This window comes from Ambystoma mexicanum, chromosome 5p, assembly GCF_040938575.1.
Source record: "Ambystoma mexicanum isolate Mex_15411 chromosome 5p, UKY_AmexF1_1, whole genome shotgun sequence".
Taxonomy (NCBI): domain Eukaryota; kingdom Metazoa; phylum Chordata; class Amphibia; order Caudata; family Ambystomatidae; genus Ambystoma; species Ambystoma mexicanum.
This window is the reverse complement of record NC_090930.1, coordinates 1,223,982,935-1,224,010,230: the sequence shown is the minus strand read 5'-3', so window position 1 is coordinate 1,224,010,230 and position 27,296 is coordinate 1,223,982,935.

The window sequence follows — 27,296 nt, the reverse complement described above, 5'->3', positions numbered from 1 at the left end:
TTCTGGACCGGTGCTTCACGAATGCTATATGATTCCTTTACAGGTGATGGGGAGGTGGAATCTCATTGTTTACTGCATTTTGTTGATGTAGACAAGGCACTGTGCATCGTGGCCAATTTGGACTAGCAGATCCATGTACAACATGTCAACTTATTGATGTGATGATGCAATGTCAGGACCAGAGTGGTAGAAATCCAAAAAAGTTGCCCTCCTCTCCCTCTTCACTTGGTGGCTATGTCACATGCCATGTGTGTGATGGCATGTGCCTTTGACATGGCAATCACCGGCCAATGTGTGATGGCAGTGCTAGGCAGCATGGTGAGCAGGCGTTGCTCTCCAATCTGTACATTGTATGCCCTGAGCCTCCCCTACAGACCCAGTGATGGTGAATGCATAGGAGGTCTCCCAGTCATGTGGGACATGTGTCGTAGAACTACTGCCTCTGTTGTTCATCAGCCCTTGTTGCATGCCATGGTGCTAATGCCTGTTTCCATTTTTCTCTTTCATGTCTTTGCAGGGGACGAAGCACTTGTTGATGCTGGGGATGTGGTGGTTGAGCCGTCCCAGGAGGGCAACCCGGGCCGACCTTCCACAAGTGAGGGACGTGGTGTGTTTGTGGGTGAAAACCCACAAGTGCTGCAGGTCGTGCTGTCGAGGGGTGTCTCTGGGGGTTCTTCCCCCGAGCAGTATTCAGGTGTAGACTCGGAGGATGACACCTATGTGCAGTCGCAGGTGAGTGTTCTTGGGAGAGAATCTCCTCTGTCCGACCCACCTGCAGCCGGGCCATTGCCCTCAATGGGGATGTCAGTGTCGGCAGCTCAGCCTCCGGTGGTTACGGATGCAGGGCCACACCACACAATCTCTGATCCTGTTCCTGGGGCTGCAGATCAGAGAGGGAATGCAGTCCTGCAGCCTGAGGCCTTGCCGGCACAGCAAGGCGCAGTCCGCCTTGCCCCAGGCAGGTGTGGTGCCCGTCAACGTGGTGGCCGTATGCCACCTGGCAATACCGCTTGGGAGCCATCCATCTACGGTATGGCCAACCAACAGGCAGCATCATCCGAGATGATTGCACAGGCCATGGATAGGGTGGCCACTTCCATTGTCCCCCCAGAAAGGCTGATGGAGCGACTGGAGCAGGCTACAGAGTCCATCAGCCAGGCACACAGGGAGGATATGTTGGCGTCCAACAAGGACAGGCGGGCGGCACTGGCGACTCTGCGGGAATCACTTTCCATGGAGTCCCAGCGCCACAGGGAAGGCCTGAGGGAAGAATTCCGTCACCTCAGGTCGACCCTGTTAGAGCTTGAGGCTTCATCCCATAGAAGGACAGAGGAGCAGCTGGAGCGTCTGACACGGACGCTCTCGGCCGAGATGCAGGCAACTCGTGCGGAGGTCAGGTCATCCCGGGAGTTACTGCATGGGGACCTCCGCATGATTATAACCCAGAACCAGAACTACCAGACCCGCCTGCTTGCAGCCATGGAGGAGCAAACTCGTGCTTTGCGTGGGCTGCCTCCCATTGTCACACCATCTTCTGAGGCAGCTCCCCCACCTCCTGAGTCAGCTGCAGGGTCTGGCCAGAGCGATAGCGACTCATCTCCCACAACAGAGTAGCCGTGTGGGCCAAGAGCCTATGGGGTGTTTTAGTTTCCCATGATCCACACAGGTGGATTGTGGCGGCATCCTGTCCTCGGACCTCATAGGTGACCCCCCCCCCCCCCGCCGGCCCTTTCATGGCCATTTTTTCTCAATTTTCTTTTTTCTTTTCCAAGAGTGTTGCCTTGTGTGGGTACCTGGGCATACACTGTATTGTGGCTGGGCACATGCAGGCTTGTCCTGAGTTTGGTTTAGATGCTTGGGTAGCAGACATCCACACCCCTCCTGCTTCCGTTTCCATGGGCTTGCAAAGGGTGTGCCCAAGTGACAGCAAATTACACGGTGACATTGGACTCCCATGAGCTGTTGGCCAGTCCATAGTCAATACTGTGTAGACATTCATAGTGTACATTGTTGTTGCACCTAACTATGCATGATGGTTTGATATGTGCCTCTACTTACATATGTTGCTCATGTTTTGCAGGTATTTCACACAGTTCTTCACACGGGCATACTCTCTGGAGTCAGACTACATGTCGGTAGATGTGCACTGACACTTTTGCGTGGCGCCATCACTGTACATCTGGACGGTGAGGACATACCAGCAGAATCAGGTAATGAGACTACCATTGATTACATGCATTGTGTCTTGTTTGGGTGGGCTTCAGGGTGGGTTGGTGTGTAATTTGATTGAAATTACTCTTACACAGGTGTGTAGTAGTGGCTCCAGCGCGGTTAGCTGTTCAAGTGCGGCTATGTTCCATTTGGGGCACTGCTATTTGTGACACCGGTGTCATGTTGTGATGGCCAGTTTGTTTGCTCTCACATACCATGACATGGTGTCCTCAGTGGCGGGACTGTGAAGGGAATGGGTGACATGGCAATGTTGTCATGTAGTGAATCGCCTGTGGCAATGCATATTTGATTGATGGAGTTGTGTCTTCTCGTTGTGATGCATTGCTGGTGTATGTGTAGGTAGGGGTGCACACATAGTGACACTTCCATGTTAACAATCTCAGGCTGATGTGTATCTGACAGTTTATTGTCGAGTAATTTTGTGACATTGTCAGGTAGTGTCATCATTGATTGTCAGATGGTATGTGCCAGAGCAGTGTGCACTAGCCAGCACTGTGATTCCTAGGTGAAGAAGTTGGCCACCAGTTGCGTACGGGCTGCCACCCCCCGTGCCCTTTCCCCTCCCATGTGCAGCGGGCGTGCATGTGGTTGTGGATGTGGGGGCACCACCATGTCCACGGGGAGGCCCCGGCGTGTTGCAACGTTGTGCAGGACACATGCTGCCACTATGATCCTGCACACTATTCGGGGAGCATATAACAGCTGCCCGCCAGAACGGTCAAGGGAGCGAAAGCGTGACTTCAGCACTCCGAATGTGCGCTCCACTATGCCCCGTGTTGCAATGTGGGCTGTGTTGTACCTTACCTCGGGTGGCGTGGTGGGGTTCCGGATTGGGGTCATCATGTGGGGGCTGATAGGGTAGGCACTGTCCCCTGCGGAGGTGGTGATGGGTATCATTAGTGGTGTTGTGTCATGACCCAGTATCTGACATGCATGCATGTGCAGTGGCATTCATGCTCACCAAGCAGCCATGTATCTCCATGCTGGCCAGCCTCCAGGTCCCGGCATAGTGTAGACATTCTGTAGATGAAGCTGTCGTGGGTGGACCCGGGATAGTTGGCATATACTGATGTGATTATTCCCTTGGCATTGCATACAACTTGCACGTTGATGGAATGCCAGTGCTTGCGGTTTCTATAGATGTGCTCTGTTGCCCTGGGTGGACGTAGAGCCACATGTGTGCAGTCAATTGCACCAAGCACTTTGGGGAATTGAGCCACACCATAGAATTCCTGGATGCACGTCCGCCTTTCTGCATGAGTCCTGGGGAGATATATGTGCCTGCGGACTGATGGCCGTGCAGTGATGATGTTCAAGACCTGGTGTAGGCAGCGTGACTGCGTGGCCTGTGACACACCACCCACTATGGCACTTGTCCGCTGAAAGGATCCAGTGGCCAAGAAGTGCAGTACATTCAGGACCTTCTGCAGGGGGCTGAGTGCTTGGGAGCACAGGGTGGGTGATGTGAGTTCATCCTCCCACTCACTGACCAGGTCCAGTATGATGTGTGCTGGAAACCTGTACCTCCCATACACCTGGTCATCAGGCATCCCGAATAGGCTGGTTCTGGGTGTGAATATTCTGGCCCTGACTCTCCTCCTCCTCCTCCTTTGGTAGCCCACTGCCACTGCTGCTAGGAACGGTATGTTCATCCTGGCATCTGGCTTGTTTATTGATAAGTGCGCAAATTAATACCTTGCGCGTGTTCTAGGCGAGCGTGTGACCCTCGCACCCCTGGAATCTAGTTCCCACTCCAATAGCGTGTGGAAATTCCCACGCAGCAGGCATACAGGTGCGCTGACGTACTTGCGTGTGTAAGTGCCCGCGCACCCCTGTAATACACGTACATAGGCCAATCGCGTGTACGCGCACTTTTGGCCAATTACACGCGATGTAATACACGTACATTGGCCAATCGCGTGTACGCGCACTTTTGGCCAATTACACGCGATGTAATACACGTACATTGGCCAATCGCGTGTACGCGCACTTTTGGCCAATTACACGCGATGACACTCTGACGTGCAGTATTTCCACGTGTGCTCCGTCATCACGTGCTGAGTGGGGAACGCCCGTGCGGATCACGTCAGACGCGCTTACGCAGTGAGGGACTCTGGTCCAATAGAATCGCGTATGCGTGCTGATGCACTTACGCGCTAAGGCCCTTTCCTCGGATTTCACGCTGACGTGCAGGAATTTCACGTGCCAAATCACTCCGTATCAAGCTGGCCACCCGAAAACACACGGAACACCACGCTCCTGCCCAGAAGGCCGAGTTACTGCCCCCCCAGTGCCCTGAGCAGCCTCCCACGTGCTATCTGCTGCTGCCTGCCTGCCTGCCTGCCTGCTGCCACCGTGCCCTGCCATTTGGTGCCTGCACATCAGCCATCTGCAGGGGTCCAGTTGCTGTGTCCACCCCTGCTGGAACTGAAGACTCCCAACTGGGATTACATCGCTCCACAGCCCCAGGACCCAGTTGCCCACCCACACCTGCCTCTGGGGTTGCCATGTCGGGCACTTCGACATCTGGCACCAGTGGCAACCCCAGGCCAGAGGGGCAGAGGGGCACCAGCTTCACTGCCACCGAAGTTGGTGTCCTGGTGGAGCATGTCCTGGGGCAGTATGATGCCCTCTTTGGATCGTCCCGCGCCAGCAAGGAAGGACGGGAGAGGATCTGGGCCGACTGTGTGGTTGCCATCAACGCGGAGGGGGTGGCAACCCGCAACGTCCAGAAGATCAAGAAGCGCTGGGAGGACTTGAGGTCCAGGACCCTTGTGAAGGCCCGGCGCCTCGTGGAGGGGGGCCGGGGCCGCATGAGTTCCATCCAGAAGAGGGTCCTGGAACGCGTACGCCCAGCGCTCCACGCCCAGGTCCTTGAGAGGGAGGCCCGTCTGGAGTTGAGCGGTAAGTGTGCAAGCATTACTGTGTGAGACAGGGCATGTTGCGGTGTGCTGGTTCTATGATACTTGCCTGTATGTGTGCCATGGGCCATGTATGCATGTATGTGTGCAGGGACATCATGGTAATGCATGTGCGACCAGTGATGTGTGACCCACATGGTTGTTGCATGTGTTGAAATGTGGCATGGGGAGCCCTATGCAGATTTAGGACATGAGAGCATGCCAGTCTCTGTACCTGGACATGGATGGGGGTGAAGGATGGGTGCTGATGCCAGGTACATATATGGTAGCCATGTCTGTGTGCCTGACCTGCGTGTCTGTGACTTGTGCATGCCATGGATGCATGACACATGTGTGTGACAATGCACAGATTCTGTGACGCACCCAACTAACCCTTGTTTCGCCTGTGTTCGTTGTGTTTGGGGCCAGATGGATGTGACTGAGGTGAAGTGTGTGCATGTGATATGCATGAGCCATGATGCATGTGAGTCACATATCATTGAATGTTTCAAGAGTCAATTGGACATGCATGGAAATGTGCATGGCATGCACCATGCCTGTTACTGTGTGTGTTTTGCCTGGACTGACCCATGTGTTGTGGAGGGACATGATGGAAGTGTACTTTGACAGGGGTGCTCATCTGCTATTGCTTCCTGTCTAGGGGACCATTTTACAGTAGCCTGATGCTTGTGTCCTTTGTCTCCCTCTACGCAGCGGCTAGTGAAGAAGAGGGCGGAGACGGCGCTGTGGAGCAAGGCGGCGGGGATGCCCCCACGGCTGCAGCGGAAGGGGTGGGTGAGCCCCCACAGGGGCCTGCTACGGCGGGAGACGGTGAGGAGCCATCCAGGTTGGTGGTTTGCACAGAGGAGGAGGAGGCCGACACTGGTGCACACATGGGGCCTGGTGGGAGCATCCCTGCTGGTGCAAGTGGTGCAGTCCAGGGCCAGGGGCAGGAGGCAGCACAGGTCACCGTGGAGGTGCCTGTGCATGTCGCTGTCCCTGACCCTGTGAGTGCACCACCATGCACCAGCAGGGATGCCCCGTCCCAGGCCCGTCCGCAGGTAGTGGGGATGTCCATGGCAACTGACTCCCCTCCACCTGCGGCCGTGGGAACCCCTGGCCGCGTGGAGCAGGTCCTGATTGGGGTCGCGATGCACACGGCTGTGATTCGTGATGACGTGCGTGCTTCCCGGGAGGAGCACGCACGTCATCACGAAGTGCACCGTGCCGACGTGGCCCAATTGGGATCGGCCATGTTCGGGGGGTTCCTGCATGTGTTGGCCAATCTGACGGCCCTCTCCTCCTCTGTGCAGGCTATCCAACGGTCGTTCTCCTTGCCGTCTTCCGGCCCAGATGCCACCATGGCCCCCTGTGGACCTGCCCCGACCAATGCAGCCAGCTCGGTGGGGATCCCATCCCTGCCACAGTTGGGAGTCGGAGGTCCAGCAGGGGTGGACGACACAGCAAGTGGACCCCAGCAGATGGAAGATGTGCCGGCATCATCGGGCAGGGCACGTGCACGACGGCGTCGGTGGTTACCATCAGCCTGGATGCCGTCGTGCTGGCAGAGGCAGTGGCGTCGGAGGCAGCAGCGGGCTCAACGTCGGAGGCATCATGGCTCAGGGCCATCAAGATCAGAGGGGCAGGCATCGGCCGGAGGGCAGGGCAACCCTGGCATGGCGGTGTGTTCCGTGTGGGAGGAGTTTGGCCAGCGGATAGGTGCGGAGCGGCAGCGGGCGGAAGAGGAGCGGCTCGCCATGGCCAGGGCGGAGATCTCCATGCATCGGGCATTGAGGCGGGCTGAGTGCCTCGAGGAGGCTCGCAGGGATTTTGGTGAGCACATGGGGTTGTCCCTGCGAGACCTCGGGGCCAGGACAGAGTCCCGCCTCCAGGACATTGACATGGAGTTCGAGGATGCCCTGGCCAGCATCACCAAGTGAGCCGCAGGACTAGCCCGCTGCCTTTGTATATAGTTTTTTAGTTAGTTAGTGCTAGGTTTCCTTTATTTATTTTTATTATTTTGGACCGCTCGGACAATGGCCACTTTTTTGTACATATTTATTTTATTAGTTAGTATTAGGTTTCATTTGTGCTGTTGGGCTCATGGACCCTTGAACATTCCTGTATATATTGTTATATTTTGGGAGATACATTTTTTTATTTTTTTATTGTTTACACCATGACGTAATGGTTTTTCTTTGATTTCCTACTACATGGTTTTGCTTTGGACAAATTATATTGATTTTTTAATCCTTTGTTTTTTGGTTTATCATTTTTGTTCTCGGACATGGACCTTTTATTTACTTTGCCACATAGTTGTATGTTTTATTGGTTTACTTGATTTGTGTTTTTAATACATTTTTATATTATCTTACACTTGTGTTATTTTCTCTTTGGTTTCTTACATGTCATGATATGGGTTTTGACATTCACTTGCACCCATTGTGTATGTGTGTGTGACAGACATGTGTTCTTTTGCATACTTGCCTTTGGGGTTGTGTCATGTGATTGCATTCACTATGTGGGTGCATGCAATCCTTGCCTGGGTGTTTGTGCTGGGTATGCAGGCCATTACTGCCATAATTGTGTATCGTCAGGACCTGGGGCCAGGCGGACATGGGTGGGGGCCTGCTGGCAGGTTCCCCACAGTGCTGGGGGTGGTGGGAGACATGGGTGGGGGCCTGGTGGAGGGTGTCCCTGGTGGATGGGGGGTGGGGGTGGTGGGAGACATGGGTTGGATATGGGTGGGGGCCTGCTGGCAGGTTCCCCACAGTGCTGGGGGTGGTGGGAGACATGGGTGGGGGCCTGGTGGAGGGTGTCCCTGGTGGATGGGGGGTGGGGGTGGTGGGAGACATGGGTTGGACATGGGTGGGGGCCTGCTGGCAGGTTCCCCACAGTGCTGGGGGTGGTGGGAGACATGGGTGGGGGCCTGGTGGAGGGTGTCCCTGGTGGATGGGGGGTGGGGGTGGTGGGAGACATGGGTTGGACATGGGTGGGGGCCTGCTGGCAGGTTCCCCACAGTGCTGGGGGTGGTGGGAGACATGGGTGGGGGCCTGGTGGAGGGTGTCCCTGGTGGATGGGGGGTGGGGGTGGTGGGAGACATGGGTTGGACATGGGTGGGGGCCTGCTGGCAGGTTCCCCACAGTGCTGGGGGTGGGGGTGGTGGGAGACATGGGTTGGACATGGGTGGGGGCCTGCTGGCAGGTTCCCCACAGTGCTGGGGGTGGGGGTGGTGGGAGACATGGGTTGGACATGGGTGGGGGCCTGCTGGCAGGTTCCCCACAGTGCTGGGGGTGGGGGTGGTGGGAGACATGGGTTGGACATGGGTGGGGGCCTGCTGGCAGGTTCCCCACAGTGCTGGGGGTGGTGGGAGACATGGGTGGGGGCCTGGTGGAGGGTGTCCCTGGTGGATGGGGGGTGGGGGTGGTGGGAGACATGGGTGGGGGCCTGGTGGAGGGTGTCCCTGGTGGATGGGGGTGGGGGTGGTGGGAGACATGAGCAGGTGTGCAGGCTAGTTCCCTGTGGTGTGTGCTGCCTGCAGGGGCCGTGGAGGGTGTACAGGTAATGCCTGGGAGCACACAGTCATATCGCGTGTGGAACTTCCCACGCACCCCTGAAATCCACGTACCCGGCCATATCGCGTGTGGGACTTCCCGCGCACCCCTGAAATCCATGTACCCTGCCATATCGCGTGTGGGACTTCCCGCGCACCCCTGAAATCCACGTACACGGCCATATCGCGTGTGGAACTTCCCGCGCACCCCTGAAATCCACGTACACGGCCATATCGCGTGTGGAACTTCCCGCGCACCCCTGCAATCCACGTACCCGGCCATATCGCGTGTGGAACTTCCCGCGCACCCCTGAAATCCACGTACACGGCCATATCGCGTGTGGAACTTCCCGCGCACCCCTGAAATCCACGTACCCGGCCATATCGCGTGTGGGACTTCCCGCGCACCCCTGAAATCCACGTACCCTGCCATATCGCGTGTGGGACTTCCCGCGCACCCCTGAAATCCACGTACACGGCCATATCGCGTGTGGAACTTCCCGCGCACCCCTGAAATCCACGTACACGGCCATATCGCGTGTGGAACTTCCCGCGCACCCCTGCAATCCACGTACCCTGCCATATCGCGTGTGGAACTTCCCGCGCACCCCTGAAATCCACGTACACGGCCATATCGCGTGTGGAACTTCCCGCGCACCCCTGAAATCCACGTACCCGGCCATATCGCGTGTGTAACTTCCCGCGCACCCCTGAAATCCACGTACCCTGCCATATCGCGTGTGGGACTTCCCGCGCACCCCTGAAATCCACGTACACGGCCATATCGCGTGTGGAACTTCCCGCGCACCCCTGAAATCCACGTACCCGGCCATATCGCGTGTGGAACATCCCGCGCACCCCTGAAATCCACGTACCCGGCCATATCGCGTGTGGTACTTCCCGCGCACCCCTGAAATCCACGTACCCGGCCATATCGCGTGTGGAACTTCCCGCGCACCCCTGCAATCCACGTACCCTGCCATATCGCGTGTGGTACTTCCCGCGCACCCCTGAAATCCACGTACCCTGACTAATCGCGTGTGGAACTTCCCGCGTACCCCTGCAATCCACGTACCCGGCCATATCGCGTGTGGAACTTCCCGTGCACCCCTGAAATCCACGTACCCGGCCATATCGCGTGTGGTACTTCCCGCGCACCCCTGAATTCCACGTACCCGGCCATATCGCGTGTGGAACTTCCCGCGCACCCCTGCAATCCACGTACCCTGCCATATCGCGTGTGGTACTTCCCGCGCACCCCTGAAATCCACGTACCCTGACTAATCGCGTGTGGAACTTCCCGCGCACCCCTGCAATCCACGTACCCGGCCATATCGCGTGTGGAACTTCCCGCGCACCCCTGAAATCCACGTACCCGGCCATATCGCGTGTGGAACTTCCCGCGCACCCCTGCAATCCACGTACCCTGACTAATCGCGTGTGGAACTTCCCGCGCACCCCTGTAATCCACGTACCCGGCCATATCGCGTGTGCAACTTCCCGCGCACCCCGGTATGCACGCACACGTTTATTTTTTCTCTCAGCGCGTGTCTGTGTTTGTGGGTACCCCTTTGTACGTCATTTGTCCTGGAGGGCCACAGTATTGGACATTGATCATGTCTGTATATAGGTGCTATTTGTTGGCGCACCTTTTAGCGCACATTTCTTGCAGGCGCAGAGACGCTACCGCCTGCTTTCTTGTGGCGGTCGTGTTTGTGCCTGTTTGTGCCTGTGCGCTGCTTTGAGCGTGCGCTTTTTTGCCCTATTCTATTCCATGAATACGTGTTGTATGCGAGCGTGTGGGCGTTCCGCGCACTTGCCTCCTATACTTTCCCCGTGCCGCCCACATTCTTCCCCATTCCGAGTGTTGTGCCCCATTTTATTCCCCATTCCGAGTGTCCCGCCCTGTGTTCCGCCTACTTTAGAGCTGTGCGCTGCGCTCGGAGTGATAGCGCAGTGGCCGTGGCGCACGACGTTGGTTGACCTGTGCGCCGGCCTGCGCCGCGCGCTTTTTCAGCGCACGTCCTCTGCTTTTCTTGCGCACGGACTTCCATGAATCGACGTGAGCTGGTTTCCCTGCGCTTTTCGCTTATTTTCGGCGCAGCGCACGTATTGGCCCCTCTGCGCCGGGATTTTCGGCGCACATTTATTCCATGAATCGGCCTGTAAATGGCACTTACAAATGTTGGAGAAATGTTTTGCATCTATGTTTGGCTTACCAAGAAGTTACACACAGAGCAGCTGTAAATGTCTATGTGCATTTCGTAAGTGTATTGAAAATGCTCCTAAAAAGAAGTATGTTTAAACTCTCAGTATTTTCCACGTTTCATTTAATTTAAATGTGACACTTTTTAATCCTGCAGTCTAGGCCTGGTTAGTTTTTTTTTGTTGCATTTTGAGACTTGTAGTCTGAGTTCTGTAATGGGAGAGTGAGTGCACCAGTCGAATGATGTTAGCTGTTCTGCTGTTCTTGCCAGATTTCTACGTGTTAAAAACAAACATACAGCATTTAACCTGCAGACTGCCACTTCTAAAGCTTGATAGAAGCCACGCCCCCTACCCAGAATTCCTCATAAAAACAACGGGCACGCAATTCTGCTCAGGCGCATCCAGCTGAGTGCACCAGTCGAGTGCTGTTAGCTGTTCTGCTGTTCTTGCCGGATTTGTACGTGTTATAAACAAACGTATGGTGTTTAACCTTTGGACTGCCTCTTCTAAAGGTACTCACATTGTGGAGATAGAAAGGACCTAAGAAAGACAGAGAGTGAACTTTTGCATAAACTAATTTCACGTATTTTCTATGTGTCTCATAGGTTGATAGAAGCCATGCCCCCTACACAGAATTCCTTATAATAACAGCAGGCACGTGCATCCAGCAGAGTGCACCAGTCGAGTGCTGTTAGCTGTTTGGTGGGAGTGGGATGGGCAGCATTTGCACTGCAGTATAAGGTACCGAAGGGTTATTTTGTACTTTAACCATATTCAACATAGCCTGGTATCTCCCCACCTCCCCTCCCTTCTCCCCTGTACTGGGTACGTGGCTGTTTATTATATCAGCAACAGTTTGGAAGAACATTTAACTAAATAACCTATTATGGGTCCAAAACTGCGCTCATAAAAACTTAAAAGAAATAAACAGGCACCAAGTGTGTCCCTATATAGCTCTCCTACATCCCCGAATAACGGTGATAAGGGCAAGAGAGGACTTGGGAAGGAGAGAAGGACCACAAATGATAAAAAAGCAACAATGGACCAACCAAAAATGTCCAACTTCTTGACAATGCCCTGAAATAGATAAGTGGTTACAGCAGCACTAATGGAGGAAAGTCTCATTATGCCTAACAACAGCTATATGGGGGACAGCAATTACCTTTTGAATCTTTGCCATGATTTTAGGACACACTCAATGGGTATTATTGCCACACCAGGGTCAACCCTAATAGAAAATAGCAAAGAGTGCATGGAAAATATGGAGAACATCATTGAATCAAACTTATCTGGAACTCCAGTTATGGAGAAGTTGGCCAAGGCGGACTTCACCACTGAGGACGAGAACTGTTCATAGGATGGTTTACAGGGGCCAAATGAAGACAGCAAATTAACTTGAGTCAATGGCAACAACATTAGACATTATAGTTGGTATTTGCTCTAGTCTTATGAAAGAGCAACAACACTTAAACTAGTGATAAACTTCACAGAGAATATTCAAAATAAAAATGACAAATCTAAAGAGGGTGTCATGGAAGATGAGGTGTTTCCTGAGGAATGTATGGAAAACTTGAGTGAGCTATCTTTAGTCATGGCGGAAGATGAGTGTGGAGATGAGAGAGAAATGGTGACAAGTGACATTGAAAGGAATGATGCACAAATTATAAATGAGGTTATTTAAAATGTGGATACCGATTTAGAGGGTGAAGTTAGTAGTAGGAAACAAAAGGCATACCGCCGCAAACGTTAAAGCAAAAATAGGGTGAAGAAAAGTGGTAAAAGTGATAAAGCAAGCAAGACCACTTCAATAAAAAAGAACGGTTTATCACTGGCGGAGATAGAACATACGGATGTTATATGTGTGACTAAAGGAAACAGATTTGAACTTAAAGTGGGTATGAAAGCAAGAGATGAGGCAGGAAAATGCTTCAAAAACGATGGTAGGTTGTTGGGAAAATGGCTGAATGGAAGGGAGGGAGTTAAAGAAATAAATATGGTGGATTTAGCTCAGTCACCTGCAAAAAATTCAGGAAAGGATGGTCTTATGGGAAGAAATGTGAGGTTTTTGAACTTACCCATACATAAGGTGGTAGGATCACTTTCCACTAGGGAAAATGATATATACATGGGTGAAATGGAGAGAGTAGCCATGTGCAATTTCAACAAGGAATAACTTGAGCAGGATCTTGGTGAATTAGAGGATTGCGAAGGTATGGTCCTAAATCTGAGTAAGTACATTAAGATTATAGAGATGGACACCTCAGGGGATAGCCCTTATTTAAACTGAAACTGGATTTTGGAATGCCTAAATATGGTTCCACAATTACACTTCATAACAACAGTAGACATTGAAATGGTGACATTACCAGAATATGGCAGCTGTGATAACTGGGCTATGGTTACATTTGTAATGTGCCGGTTATAGTAGAACTGATCGGTGAGCATTCAAAGACGTTATGGGAAATTGGCTTTAAAATAGTAATGTGCAATACAATTGTGAGTCACAGAGCCATACATGAAAAGGTGAATAAACTAATTCCAGCGGCAGATAAAATTAACGAGGTAAAAGAAAAGTGAGATATGTGGATCCCTGTGGGGGAATATTTTGGGGAAAATTGAAAAACGAAGTCTGGCCATGAGCCGGTAATTATAGTTTGGAATACCAGAGGGTGCTGGTCCTTTTTACATAAAGATGGGAAGAGCTTTATAGAAAATATATTTGCCTTCCAGGAGACAATGGGTAAACAGAACCATTCTGCATTTGGTAATCGAGTGTGACGCCCAGTGGGGGCACTTTGTGTAGATGGCAAACATCCTGTAACAATTTAAGAGTATGACACATTTGGCTGCTCACCCTTTGTTCTATGTGTGATCATAAGAAACCTGGGGATTGGTAGGGATCTGCTATTGATAAATGTGTATTCACACCCAGGGGGAGGACATGTAGAGTCTGTGACCACAGTGATAGGAGAGACCATTGAGGGTTGTATGTTGGCATCCCCGAAGTCGGAAGTCATGGTAGTGGGCAATGTTAATGCCTATTGCGATGAAGCCACTCATATTATGGAGGAATGGCATGAACTATGTGGGGTTTTTGAGGTTACACCCCTATGGGATTGGGGAGAAATGGAAATGGGCCCAAAAGCCATTTACAAATAATCAATGGTATGAAATGGGTTACAATGCTCCAGAATTGGGGCCTATACTACTTAAATCCAAATGATCCGGGGGATAGCTATATAACATGGACAAATGGAAAAGTGGGATATCTAATTGACTGTTTGCTAGCCATGGTATCGCAGATCAGGTGGATCAATTAACACACATCCCTGCCCCCTTAAGCGACAATACAGTGCTTAAATGTACACTGAAAAATACACATAAAATAATGCCTCACCTATTGGGGGGAAGAATGAATATCCAGAGTTCAGCTGGTGGTAATAGAATATTATGGACTGAAAAATATTTGGAGAAATTTGACCATATGTTTAATCAACTCTCCATAGATGGGGAGGAAATCGCCTCTACGGGGTTAAGGGTGATGAGGGATATGCTTGGAATGATCCAGACGACTAAAATTAGAGAGGATTACCCAATATTCTGGAAAGAAACATGCACATACATATGATGACATGATACAAAAGGGAAAGAAAACAGTAAATAAGGAAATAAGTAAAGTAAAGCAGGGGGTGGGAATTGATCCAGATACAAAAATTAAAAAAGTTGCCACAATACGCATGAAATTTGAGACGTGACTTAAGGCCCATGAACATGATATTAAAAAGCAAATTGGAGGAACATTTTTGCAATATGTAAAACTAATGGCTCAAAAACGTTCTGGTATCTCTATAGGCAACATTTTATAGCGGGGGATGTAAAGATGTAAATGCGGTACCTGTGGAGGAATGGATAGAATACGTGGGCCAGTTATACTATGGGGAGCATAGGGAAATGCGGGAGGAACAAAAAACTATGGGAGTATAATAAATTAGCATTCCCCTTTGACCTCACTGACATCCTGAAAATAATTTAAAAAATGAATGCGCCAAGATCCCTGGGTCCTGACGATTTGGCCAATGCCATTATCAAACGCAATCTGATGAAATGGGCCCCTTTACTATTAAATTTGTATTGCTCCATTTGGCACATTGGGGACATTCCAGATAGTTGGCGTAAAGCAATTTAAGTGCCAATATTTAAAAAAGGATTAAGAACTAGACCTAGTAATTACCAACTACTTTCTATGGCTGATAGAAGTTGTGAAATCTTCTGTACCCTACTGTTAGAAATTATAAATGGATGGATCAATGAAATGGGTCTACTGTCTCCTCAACAAACTGGCTTTAGACAAGGCCATAGTACCCTAGATAACATGCTTACCCTAAACCACATTATTACTGATGCGGTTAGTAAGAAAAGGACAAGTTTATATGTATGTTGTATTGGCTATTCCAGAGCATTCAATTGTGCAGACAGAGATAGGCTGTGGGTGAAAATGTCAAAGTGGGGAGTTTGCCTGATACGTTTACACTTTCTCAGGGCCATGTACTCAGAAACTACAGTTATCAGCTGCCCGGATAAGGGTGATGTCACTACCCCCCGGTTAAGACTAACATGGGACTGAAACAAGGCTGTGTTACAGCTCCAGTATTGTACAACGTATATGTGGCGGATATGGGAGAAGCACTGAAAATAGTGAAAAATCACCCTCCGAAAGTTGGGGACATTATCATTAGTTTGCTTACATATGCGGACGATACGGTCCTCTTGGACAAAACACCTATAGAACTGCAGAGAATGCTCCATGCCCTGTACAATTTTTCTAAAGTTAATCATCCGTGCATAAATGCAAATAAGACAACGGTCATGGGGCCTCATTACGACCCAGGCGGTAAGTTACCGCCTGGGCCGTGACTTTACCACCATGGCGTAAACTACGTTTACGCCATGGTGGTTGGCGGACTTACCGCCCCATTCCGACCTTGGCGGGGCGGTAAGTCCCCAATCCCCATTTACCCTTCCCCATTCCCATTTTTGCCCCATAGGGCATAATGGGAGTGGGGAAGGCGTTAATTACGCCACCGTAAATTACGGTGACGTAATTAACTCCATGGTCCCTTAGCGCCATGGATTTTAATACCTGCTAAAAGCAGGTGTTAAAAGCGCCATGGCGCTAAGGGACCTCGTACTCAGGCGGTAAGGGTCGGCGCTGTTAACGCTGCCGTAAACCCCTTACCGCCTGGGTCGTAATGAGGCCCATGGTGTTTGGAGGTCGAGGGTCCAAGACCAAATGGCACAACTTTAAGTCGAAGATTCACACAGCCATACTGGAGGTGGTTGATCTTTAACCATACTTAACTATTATGAACAACTCCCCCCAAAACATTTTACACCAACACAATTGAGGGAAAAGTGATAAAAATATGGAATGTGGTTAGGAGTTATATGGGTAAAAAGGGGGCTATTCGGTGGAAGGTTTCCTCGAAATGTATAAGAGCAGTATTGTGCCTGTTGCTCTGTATGCACTATAAATCCTGGAGGCTAAATATATAACCTGCCTTGTCAAATGGGAGGGTACATTTTGGAGACCTGTGCTTAGATTGGCAAGGGCAGTACCTATTGGAGCCATAAGATGTGAACTAGGACTCACTTCTCTAATGACACTGTGGAAGATCCGATGCAGTGAATTATATATTAAGATGATACTATGTGAAAGAAATCAGAATAGTCTGTTGAGCATGATTGCCATGAATATGGATAGGCGGAAGGAACAGAATTGCCTAATTGGAAGCCTACAGGCAACTGTCATCTCTTTTCAGGAAGATATTGGGTTACACATGCCAGGAGACAACTCTGAAGCTAATCTTGTATATAAGCGATTACAAATCAAGGCTGCAGAATGGGATGCAGCAAACAATCTGGCAATCCTGAGCACAAAGAAACGTTATACATAATACATTATGCAGGGACTGCAAATATCTAAACCTCAAAACTACCTACTAAAAATGTATAATCAGGACTTTTCCAGATTCATAATGTTCCTCCGCTTTAATATTCTTCCATGCTATGAATATGTGGGGCCCTAGACCTCTGTCCTTTTTGAGGAAAGAGCGTATCGCTTATTCAAACAAGAGGTGGAAACAATAAGACACCTCTTAACAGAGTGTAACTCCCTGCAAGAATGTTACTATAAGGGATATAAGGAACTGGTATGTGACCTTAGAATGACCAATACAGACCAATTCTGGTCAGCTTTATATATGGCGGAAACCTTAATATTTGTTGGAGCCGCTTATTATAAATGGGAAAAAAAATCACCCCGTTTGAGAGAACTAAAAAGATAACTCCTCTGCCTTTGTCAACTCTTCCTTCGACTCTTTCGATCCTTGCTTCCACAAATTACTATAATTATTATAATTATTATAATTATTATTATATGATCATAATGGTTGCAATGTTTTTTTAGAAATCCCCTTCCAAGATGATACTCACTTGCCCCTCTCCTCCTCCTTCGATTCCCCCCTTCTTGCTCCGACCCCTCTCTACTTTGTAAATTATAGTCCTAACAAATCTGAGTGGTAAATTGATTCGCACTCCCGGTTTCATATAAATAAATATTGTATACATATCAGTTTAACACATTTTTATGGATTGTTGAATGAAATAACAAATGGAGGGTTGTCGTGTGTAATGGTGTGATATATGGATGAAATTATTAAAAGACTGTAATGTAATGATATGTAATGTAATGATATATAATGGGATGCTATACATTTTTTCTTTTACATTTGACTAATTTGAGTTTAAGTTTTTAACTAACCAATTGCACTGTAAACTAAACTTAAAAAAAGTAATGAGAGAAGTGGTCACAGAATGCAAAGAAAGAAACCAAGACATGATAAGCAGCTATTATTATTATTATTATTATTATTATTATTATTATTATTATTATTATTATTACAATCTGTTTATTTGATTTGGTTAAAACATTAACCTTTTCAAAATAATCAGAAAATAACAGCAATCAGAAATCATGCAATTATTTTAAAAGGAACAAAAAGAATAAGAAAAATGTACAGACTTTACATTGTAATCAAAAGCAGTTACACAAAAGCTAGAAATAAGCAGACATTCTTACAAAAGTAAAAGAAAAAGAAAAAAGATATTTTATGCAGAATTACATGCAGTACCCTTTGGGAACACTACACACAATTAAGACTACAGGTGTAAGCACAATCTCACCTTTGGTACAAACCTGTACTGCATAGTTATGTGGTAGCAGTGGCTGAGCAGCCAGACCTATCTCAAGAGGGATGTTAGCAGTACAAGATGTTACACAAAGGACTTGCAATCACAGTAGTTCAAACAAACACTTGCTCAAGGTGTTTTGGTAAAAGAATATACATTTATTTACACAGTCAGTTGGAAAACATTCCACTAGTAATAAGCAGCTCAATATCACACCATCATACACTACAGTACTCAACCAATAATTTTCTGAACAAGTTAGGCTCCCTTGAAGTGGGAGCAAAATGGCACATCAGTTACTTTTAAAAGGGGTAGAAAGATAAAGGTTATAAGAATCAAAACACAATTACATTCATAGGCAGGGCAAATCAGTTCAGTTCACTACAAGAGGCAATTCAATTCAATAGGCCTGGCCCAAAGTCAGTGGTTCAGTGTCTTGTATGCTGTGGTAGTAAACGGTTCAGTCTTTGCCAATGTTCTTAGAAGCAGTTTGCCAGAAAAAGAGTTATATGTTGGATTAGGAGCGAACAAGACTCCAAAGTTGGGAAAGTTTCACAAACTTTCACCGCGGCAGGAAGTATTTCCACACCGCGTTTGCACAGTACATTATGGATGAAGAAAAGCTGTAGCTGAGTCAGTTGTTCCAGGCAGTTCCTGCAGATCTCGCTGTTCCTGAGCTTCTGCCATGGGGACAAGAAGGAGGACATTGGGAGGTTCCAGCACTGCCCAGGGAAGAAGCTACAAGCTTGGCCAAACGCCGGTTTTATGGTGTGAGTGCATTAAAGTCCACAAACTAGTATCCTTCTCACTGGCTATCCAGTTTTCAACAGCACTCTGAAGAAGATTCGACCAATATGGAGATAGTGTCCAGGTGGCTTGCGAGTTGGTTGGTTCCACCAGCTCAAGGGAAGAAGTCGTCCTTGAAGGGCTTCTCTGTCGAGCGAGTTTCAGGCAATTCTGACCTGCAGGAGGGCTTCACCGGGCAAACCAACCGTCCAGCAGTCGTCTTCCTTCAGCTCGTCTTTGGTTCTTTCGTTCCAATAGTCGACTCTGCCTTACAAGTCCCAGAGACCTGCTTTTAAACAGTTTTCTCCTATTCATTCCAGCCTTGCTGTCACTCACCCAGCAGGGTGGCTGTCCTTGCCGGAGAGTCAGCCAGCCAATCACACCAAAGTGCCAAAGTGCATTCAGGTCTCCTAGTAGACTAAGCACAGCGAGTTTCGGACACCTCCCTCACATCCTGTCCACCCCAGACAGTCAGGCGCCAGAGGAGGGCTTCAGCACTGAAGCCCGCCAAAGGCCAATGAACAAAGGGACCAAGCCTGGGTTGGAGCGCAGAAGCAAACACTAGAAAGACCTTTCCTAAAAGAAACAGCAAAAAAAGATGACCGGAGTCTGTTTTTACAGATAGGTCTGGGCGATGTATTGAAAACCATGGCTGACCCGATTTTTAGCTATCGGTGTTCGTGGTCAGGAAAAATCATGGACGTTCTGTCCAAAACTACTAAAACCACTGCCACCAGCCATTTCAAGAGAAAGGGGTAACATCTGACTGTTACATGAGTGTTTAGACACAGGGGACTCCAGGCAACCCTCCCAGCACTGTATAGGAAGATAGTGTGTGCTAGGTCTATGAATTAAAAAATGCTAGCAAAGTCAATTTAACTTCACATACTCTGGGAGACAGTAGTCAGTCCCAGAGAAGGTGTCTAAACCTTGGGAAGTCGGAAAGACATCCCTGTGCCACTTCACTGAAGGTGCTGTGTGACACACAAGAAAAATATGATGCCTATGGAGTTGTCTAAACCTCCATATCCAAAGAACACAAAAGTGAAACACACATCAAAATGCATGAAAGAGTGGGAAAAAAAGGCTCTCACTCTTTCCAGGTGAAAATTAAAATCCTATAAATCCAGCAAAGTTGCTGGGGGTTTCAAAAGGTAAGGGAAATTAGCACATTTATGAGAATTCTCCCTAACAAGATATCACATAGTTATGTCTAAATCAATCTGGCTAGTCAAATACTTAGATGTACCCTTTCACATATTCAGAGTATTTAAAAAAGTGACTATAGCTAAATTTAGAGATATTTGTTCTGCTGTAAAAGTGTTCATCCACATTTCATCACATGATCAAAAATTAAAACCATCAAAGAATTTAAAAAAGCAGGCCTTTGTTAGCTGTATCAGAGCTACACACTCTGTCAACAGATGTGTCAAGGTTTCACTTATTAAATCATTGTTACAGAAACAACATGTATTTGATTGCTCACGATTTATTGAGCGTGTTGCCAGCACAGATTTTGCTGTCTAGAGATTCAGTTGAACTTGTAGAAGGGCATTCCTATATGCAGGGTCCAGGAATTTTAACACATATTTTGGGATATTTTTCCATTTTTTATTTCCAAAACAACCAACTTTCATTACATGATATCTCTGACAATCGGCCCATAAATTAATCCATTCATTTTCATTTAGCTTTCGTTTCGCAACATCTGAATTTTCGGTAAGTAGTTTCTCATCTATGTCAACATTTTTTAATAGTGATACACAATAATCTTTCCAAATATTAAAATAGTTAGTTCTATAAACCTCTGAGGTAGCAGTTGATAATATTGGAATTAAAGTGCCTTTATATTCCTCATGGATTAAACATTTTCTATAGAGGACCAGTGTCTGCCAGTTGACTCCTGATTGTAATGAACTCAAACCCAGTTCGTATCAAATGATCAAGCTAGGCACACCCTTAGGTGGACCCAAAACCGCTTTCCAAAATATGGCTTCTAATTGTTCCCATTTAGGATGGTCTGTCATTTTTTTTACTTGAGCACCAGACGTTGCCACTGGGATGACCTTTTGTGTGTAATCTCCCTGCCTCCCTGACCTTGAGCACCCCACCCCTTCCGCCTCCCCCCACCAACCCCCACCCACCTCCTACTCACAACCCAATATCCTCCATGACCACACCCCACTCAAAAGTCAAGTGTATCCTTTTTAATGCACGCTCTGTAGTGAAAAACAGACACAGCATCTTCGACCTCCTCTCCTCTGACATACCTGACCTAGTCTTTATCACTGAAATATGGTTCTCGGACAACTTTGCCCCTGTTGCACATCAGGCATTCCCACCCGGGTACTCACTCATAACGCTCAACAGACCCTCAAGAGGAGGCGGCCTGGCAGTCTTTTTCAAATCTCACTTCTCTCACTCACTACCTGATTCTCAGACATACATTCCATAATGCGAATCCCTCCTTGTTAAGCTTTCACTACCTCTGACTTTATCCCACAGCTTCCTAGTCATTTACAAACCTCCTGGTTATGACAGACATTAAACAACCAATCTCTTGTCTCTGTAGCCACTATTCAAGTAAATCACCCCTCTCCTAGGAGACTTCAATATCTGGTTGGACATCCCCAACAACCCCATGACCCATTCACTGGTCGACAGTCTTGATGCGCTAAACCTCTCCATTCACATGAACAGTCCACCCCATTCCAAAGGAAACACCCTAGATGCTATCTTCAGCTCCCATGATCTGATACATCTAGCCCCCTCTTACAACTAATCTGGTCCGACACCTTTGTCGTCCCTTTCTCCATCCTCTCACCTACCCTGCGCCTACCCTCCATCCCGCCTCCCCCCTTCACTGCAAATGCTGGAACAAACTTAAGATCATCCCTGATCTAGCCGAAGCCCTAGTTTTCAGACCCCACACAACACCCCCCTGACAGATCTTTAGCCATTGATTCCTTCGACTCATGGCTCAATGATTCACTAATTCTGCTCACCCCCTCATGTCCTTCTTCATCATGCCTCAGACCTTTTCCCAAATGGTTTACTCCTGAACTGAGGACCGCCAAAAAACTAAATAATTCCCTGGAACGCAAATGCTGAGCAGAAAAAAACGGTCTCAGCAGATCCAATTTCGCCTTGCACCATCGCAATTACAAAGCAGAAATCTGGAAAGCTAAAAAAGCCCACTACAACAATCAGATTCTCAACTGTGGAAACCGCAGCAAAGAACTCCACAGAATCATATCTGAATTTGTCAAACCCACTTGCACCTCTTCCCAATCTACCCCTTCACAATCGCTCTGTGACTCTCTTTCCCTTCACTTCTACACCACTGCTCTCGACAGAACGACTTCCCTGAACAACAAACTGTGCCTCCTCTCCCCGCCCCAACTACCGACCAGTCCGACACCCACCCCGCCCCCTGCCACCACAACCCCCACACTACCCACCTTAGACTCCTCAAACCGATCTCCAGAGAAGAATTTCTCGCCCTTCTATCTAGTCGCAAATCTTCTTGTTCCCCCCTGAATCCCTGCCCCGCCTCAGTCCTCAAAGAAATATTCTCATCCACCTGCGCAGGAGAGCATGCAAGAACCATCCTAAATGACTCCCTCAGCTCTGGAACCGTTACTGATTCCTTCAACATTGCAAATGTCAAGCCTCTTCTTAAAAAAACTATCCCTTGACCCAAAAAATCACCGTCCTATCTCGAACACCAGATTCCTTGCGAAACTGATCGACCGAACAGCATACTCCCAACTAAACGCCTTTGTCGAATCCAACAACCTCCTTGACCCCGCCCAATCAGGCTTCAGGCCGTGACATGGAACCGAAAACACTCTGGCCTCAATCTGGGACTATCTTAAGATCACTGCAGACTCTTCAGGATGCGCTGCACTAATTCTCCTCGACCTGTCTGCAGCCTTTGGCACGATTAACCACTCAATCCTCCTTGACAGCGTCCACTCCCTAGGAATTCATGGAACTGCTATCAAATGGATTGCCTCCTTCCTCAACAACAGGAAACAACTAACGCTCCTCTCCCCTTTTGTCTCGGCTGCTCGCCCAGTTAATACTGGAGTACCGCAAGGCGCATGTCTATCAGCTCTCCTATTCAACCTCTATATGTCCACCATTTCTGGAATCATCCACCCGCACAATATCTTGTGCTACAACTACACCAACGATACCCAATTATTCCTTAAACTCGACAACTCAGACTCTAACTATCAACCCGACCTTGCAGCCTGCCTCCTAGATATCGACTGTTGGATGACTATAAACCACCTCCTCTTAAACCCCACTAAAACTGAAATCATGGTGTGCGGCAACACTGAGCATCTACCTCGTCCACTTCCTTGGCCCCCTTACATGGGCCAACTCCCCACCCCCTCTGTCACAGTAAAAAACCTTGGATGCACTATGGACTCCGGCCTAACCCTCTCCTGACAGATCAACAACATCTAAATCTTGTCACTACTATCTCAAAATTCTGAGGTGCATTTTTCTCTACCTCTTCTTCCCAAACAGACTTGCCGCTGTTATGTCTATTGTAATGTCGAGACTGTACTACGCCACCTCCCTTTATCTAGGAGTCCCGGCATACCACCTCAATAAACTCCAAAGAGTGCAAAACGCTGCTGATAACTGCTCCTCGCACTGGGTCCAAGAGACCACACATCTCCAGCTCTCAGAATCCTCCACTAGCTCCCAGTCGGATGAAGGGCCACTTTCAAGACCCTGTGCATCACTCATCGTGCAGTGCACAAGACCGGCCCTCTATACCTTCAAGGTAAGTTAAAACCTTATCTCCCACCCCGCACCCTAAGATGAAGATATGCCCTGCTTTTAGTGATCCCAACCACTAACTCTGTCAGGATCGGAGGATGCTCTTTCTCAGCACTGGCCCTGACTCTGTGGAACTCGCTTCCACCCCACATCCGACACACCCAAGACTATATGACAGTCCACAAATTACTAAAAACATGGCTCTTTCCATAACACCAACAGCAACTTAAAGATATGTCGGAACTCCCAACAACACAACGACTAAATACACAATGCGACTCTCTACCATGTTTTCAATTTATATATCTCTGATTAGGCTATAGACAACCCTATATGAACAGTGAACAATGACCTCTGATCCTACCCACAGGATAGGATGGATGGAGGGAATGAATAGATGGAGTGATGGATAAAGTCGATTGATGGAATGGATGGAATGGGTGGTGTGGATGGACCGAGGGGATGGATATATGGAATGACGGATGGAGTGGACAAATGGAATGGATTGAAGGGATAGAACGGATGAACGCATGTGAAGTGAATGGATGGAATGTGTGGCACAAATGCATGTGGAATGAATAGAGTGTATGTATATGGAATGGATAGAATAGCTGAAATAGAGAGAATGGATGAAATTAAAAGAATTAATGGATGCATTGGATGAGTGGATGGAATGGATAGATAGATGGAATGGATGGATTGAATGATGGATGGATGGAATGGATGCTTGCAATAGATGGAATGGATGGATGGAATATATGGAAAAGATGTGTGGATGGAAGGGATAGATGAAATGGATGAAGGATGGAATGAATGGATGCAATAGGTGAAAAGACGGATGGATGGAAGGAATAGATAGAATGGATGGACACATGTGTAACAAATGGATGGAATGGATGGCATGGATGCATGTGGAATGATTAGAAGGTATGTATAGAAAATTGATGAATGCAACGGATGGGACAGCATGGTTACATGCAGAATTAATGGAACAAATGTATATGGAATTGATTGACAAAATGAATGGAATGATTGGAATGTATGTATATGGAATTGATTGATCGAAAGGTCGGAATGGATGGATAGAATGGAAGAGATAGAATTGATGGTAATGATGGAAGGCATCGGACAGATGGAACAAATGGATAGAATGAGTGGATGAAGACAGACAGATGCACTGACTGAATGGGTAAATTGAATGAATAGAAGAAGAAAAGAAGAAATGGATTGATGCATCGATGGAATGGATGGTTGCTGGAGTGAATTGATGGGGAAATGGAGCAGTTGGTTGGATGCAGTAATGGAATAGATGGATGGAATGAATGAATGAATGAATGAATGAATGAATGAATGAATGAATGAAATAGATGGAACGGATGAAATTACCATACCGCCTAGCTTCCCTGTGCCCCATGCACATGTCTCAGTGTACCCTGCTTTCCTGCTCCCATTGCAGTTGATGTACATCCCTATGTCCTACCCTATCGCTGTAATCCCATCCCCCTTTCTCTGTGCATCCATGTGTTGCTGTACTCCCTGCCATTCTGTTCCCATGATGTTCATCCAACCCTCTCATTGACATATGTGCCCACCGTGCCCAGGTGTCACTGTTGTAATCTGATTTCTTGTCCCCCGCACTGTTATACATCCGTATGCCTCTCCTGTCACCATAAAACCAACCCCTGTGACTGTGTTTCCGTGTGTCAATGTGTTCCCTGCCATCCTGTTCACATGCCTGGTCCTGGGCGCCTTAATGATGAACCATCACTTCTATCACATCACTACACTAACTCTCTTCTATACACCATCACACAACTAGAACACAGCTGTTTCCCTGATTAGTTCGGCCTAGCTGTTCACATACAAACCCTACCCCATGAACACCTCATCACCCTAATAAAATTGAGCTATCTGTAGTATAATTTATTGTGTTTTGGAGTACAGCGCCACTGAATGTGATAACATTATTGCCAGCAATAATGTGGCACATATAGCCAGCCCTATGTTCCTAGCATAACATATGGGTATGCAAATGGAGACAGGCTGCAGCTTTAAAAGTACACCAGAATATCTTTTTTTCTCATTTTCTCTTACTTGAAATGCCTCATTCACAGGAGACTACATTAGCTGTCTAATTGACTGACTTAATTAACAAATACTAACTCTAGTACTAACTCAATAACATTATAACGTAAACTCTATGTGGAAAAGAGGCAAAAAGACATGTTCTGAGATTCATTTTAAACTTGCATTCGGATTTTTTTTCTTCTCTCTTTGTTCACTGTGTTTGCAGAAAGCAGAATCTACATGCCAGGAAATGATTTTAGCTACAGTTTCTTACTGTAAAAATTGAGCTATTGTGGAAGGAAGGGTAGGGTGATACGGTCTTTTGAATTTGATTGGTGCAGAGTATCTGCGGTGATTCCACGTAAGCAGAGGGGTTCTGACAGAGGTTTGCTGGAAGAGTCTGACAGAAAAAAAGTTCAGATTGCTTTTTGCTGAGCTGCTGACACGGACCATCTGAGACTCGGCTGTGAGGAGGCATTCCCAGTATCAATTAGCACTGGCTTGAGAACTGTAGATAACTGAAATGCATGTACTCGCTGTGCACTTCAAACTTCAAGATTACGAAGACAACCTTGGGCCCATTCCTCGGAGGCGAGCGATGGGAGGTTGCATGTGGGAGAACTATAGATAGCTGGTAAATATCCAAAGTGAATTGAGGTTATCGCGTGCTGTATGAATGTCCTTCTATAAATATCAGGCAGGGAGAGTAGCAAAAGGGAATCCCCTGTGTTTAATTGCCACGCTATAATGTTGCAAAGTGAATGTTGTTCTATTGCTCTGTTTTTTTCCTCTTCTGTTTGTTACAGATGATGCAAAGTAAATTTCGTCCTATTGCTGTATTTTTTTTCTCTTATGTTTGTTTCAGAGAATACTGTAATAAAAAAAGGTAAGATGTTATTTTGAAAAGCAACTGTTTCATAATACAAATGTAATGTACACAAACCGTGTAGAGTGTTCTTGCTTTTGTCTTTTTTTGGTGCATTTAGAATAATATTTCGGGAGAGGCAGAAGATGTTTAGGTAATACATGTGTCATGTTTCCCATGCAGATGGAATAATAGCACTAAGAGTGATAAATAGCTGTGTGCGTGTTTCCACTCAGTGTGTCGTGTCTGAGTGGAATCTAATACAATAGACATTGTTGGGCGTACATTAACCAGCAAAGAGGCCTATGGAAACATAGTTCACTAATGTATATAAAATAGTGATAGCACCACAGGTTATTGAGAATGCTATATGTGAAACTGTGGTGTTTCTGAATGTAGGTCCGAGGCCTCTATAGATCACACAAACAGTCTAAGAATAGGAAGGATTTTGTGTATTGGGGCCACAAATAAAACAGAAAAATGATGCTCATTACTAAACCACCAACAATAATGTATACCACTAAATGATCCTATATAATTTAAAAAGGAATGGTCACTGAAAGGAAGTAAGGCCAAACCCAATCTAAATGCAAGGAGTAGTCATCACCAAATTACCATTATTTTTGGTGGTAAGAAA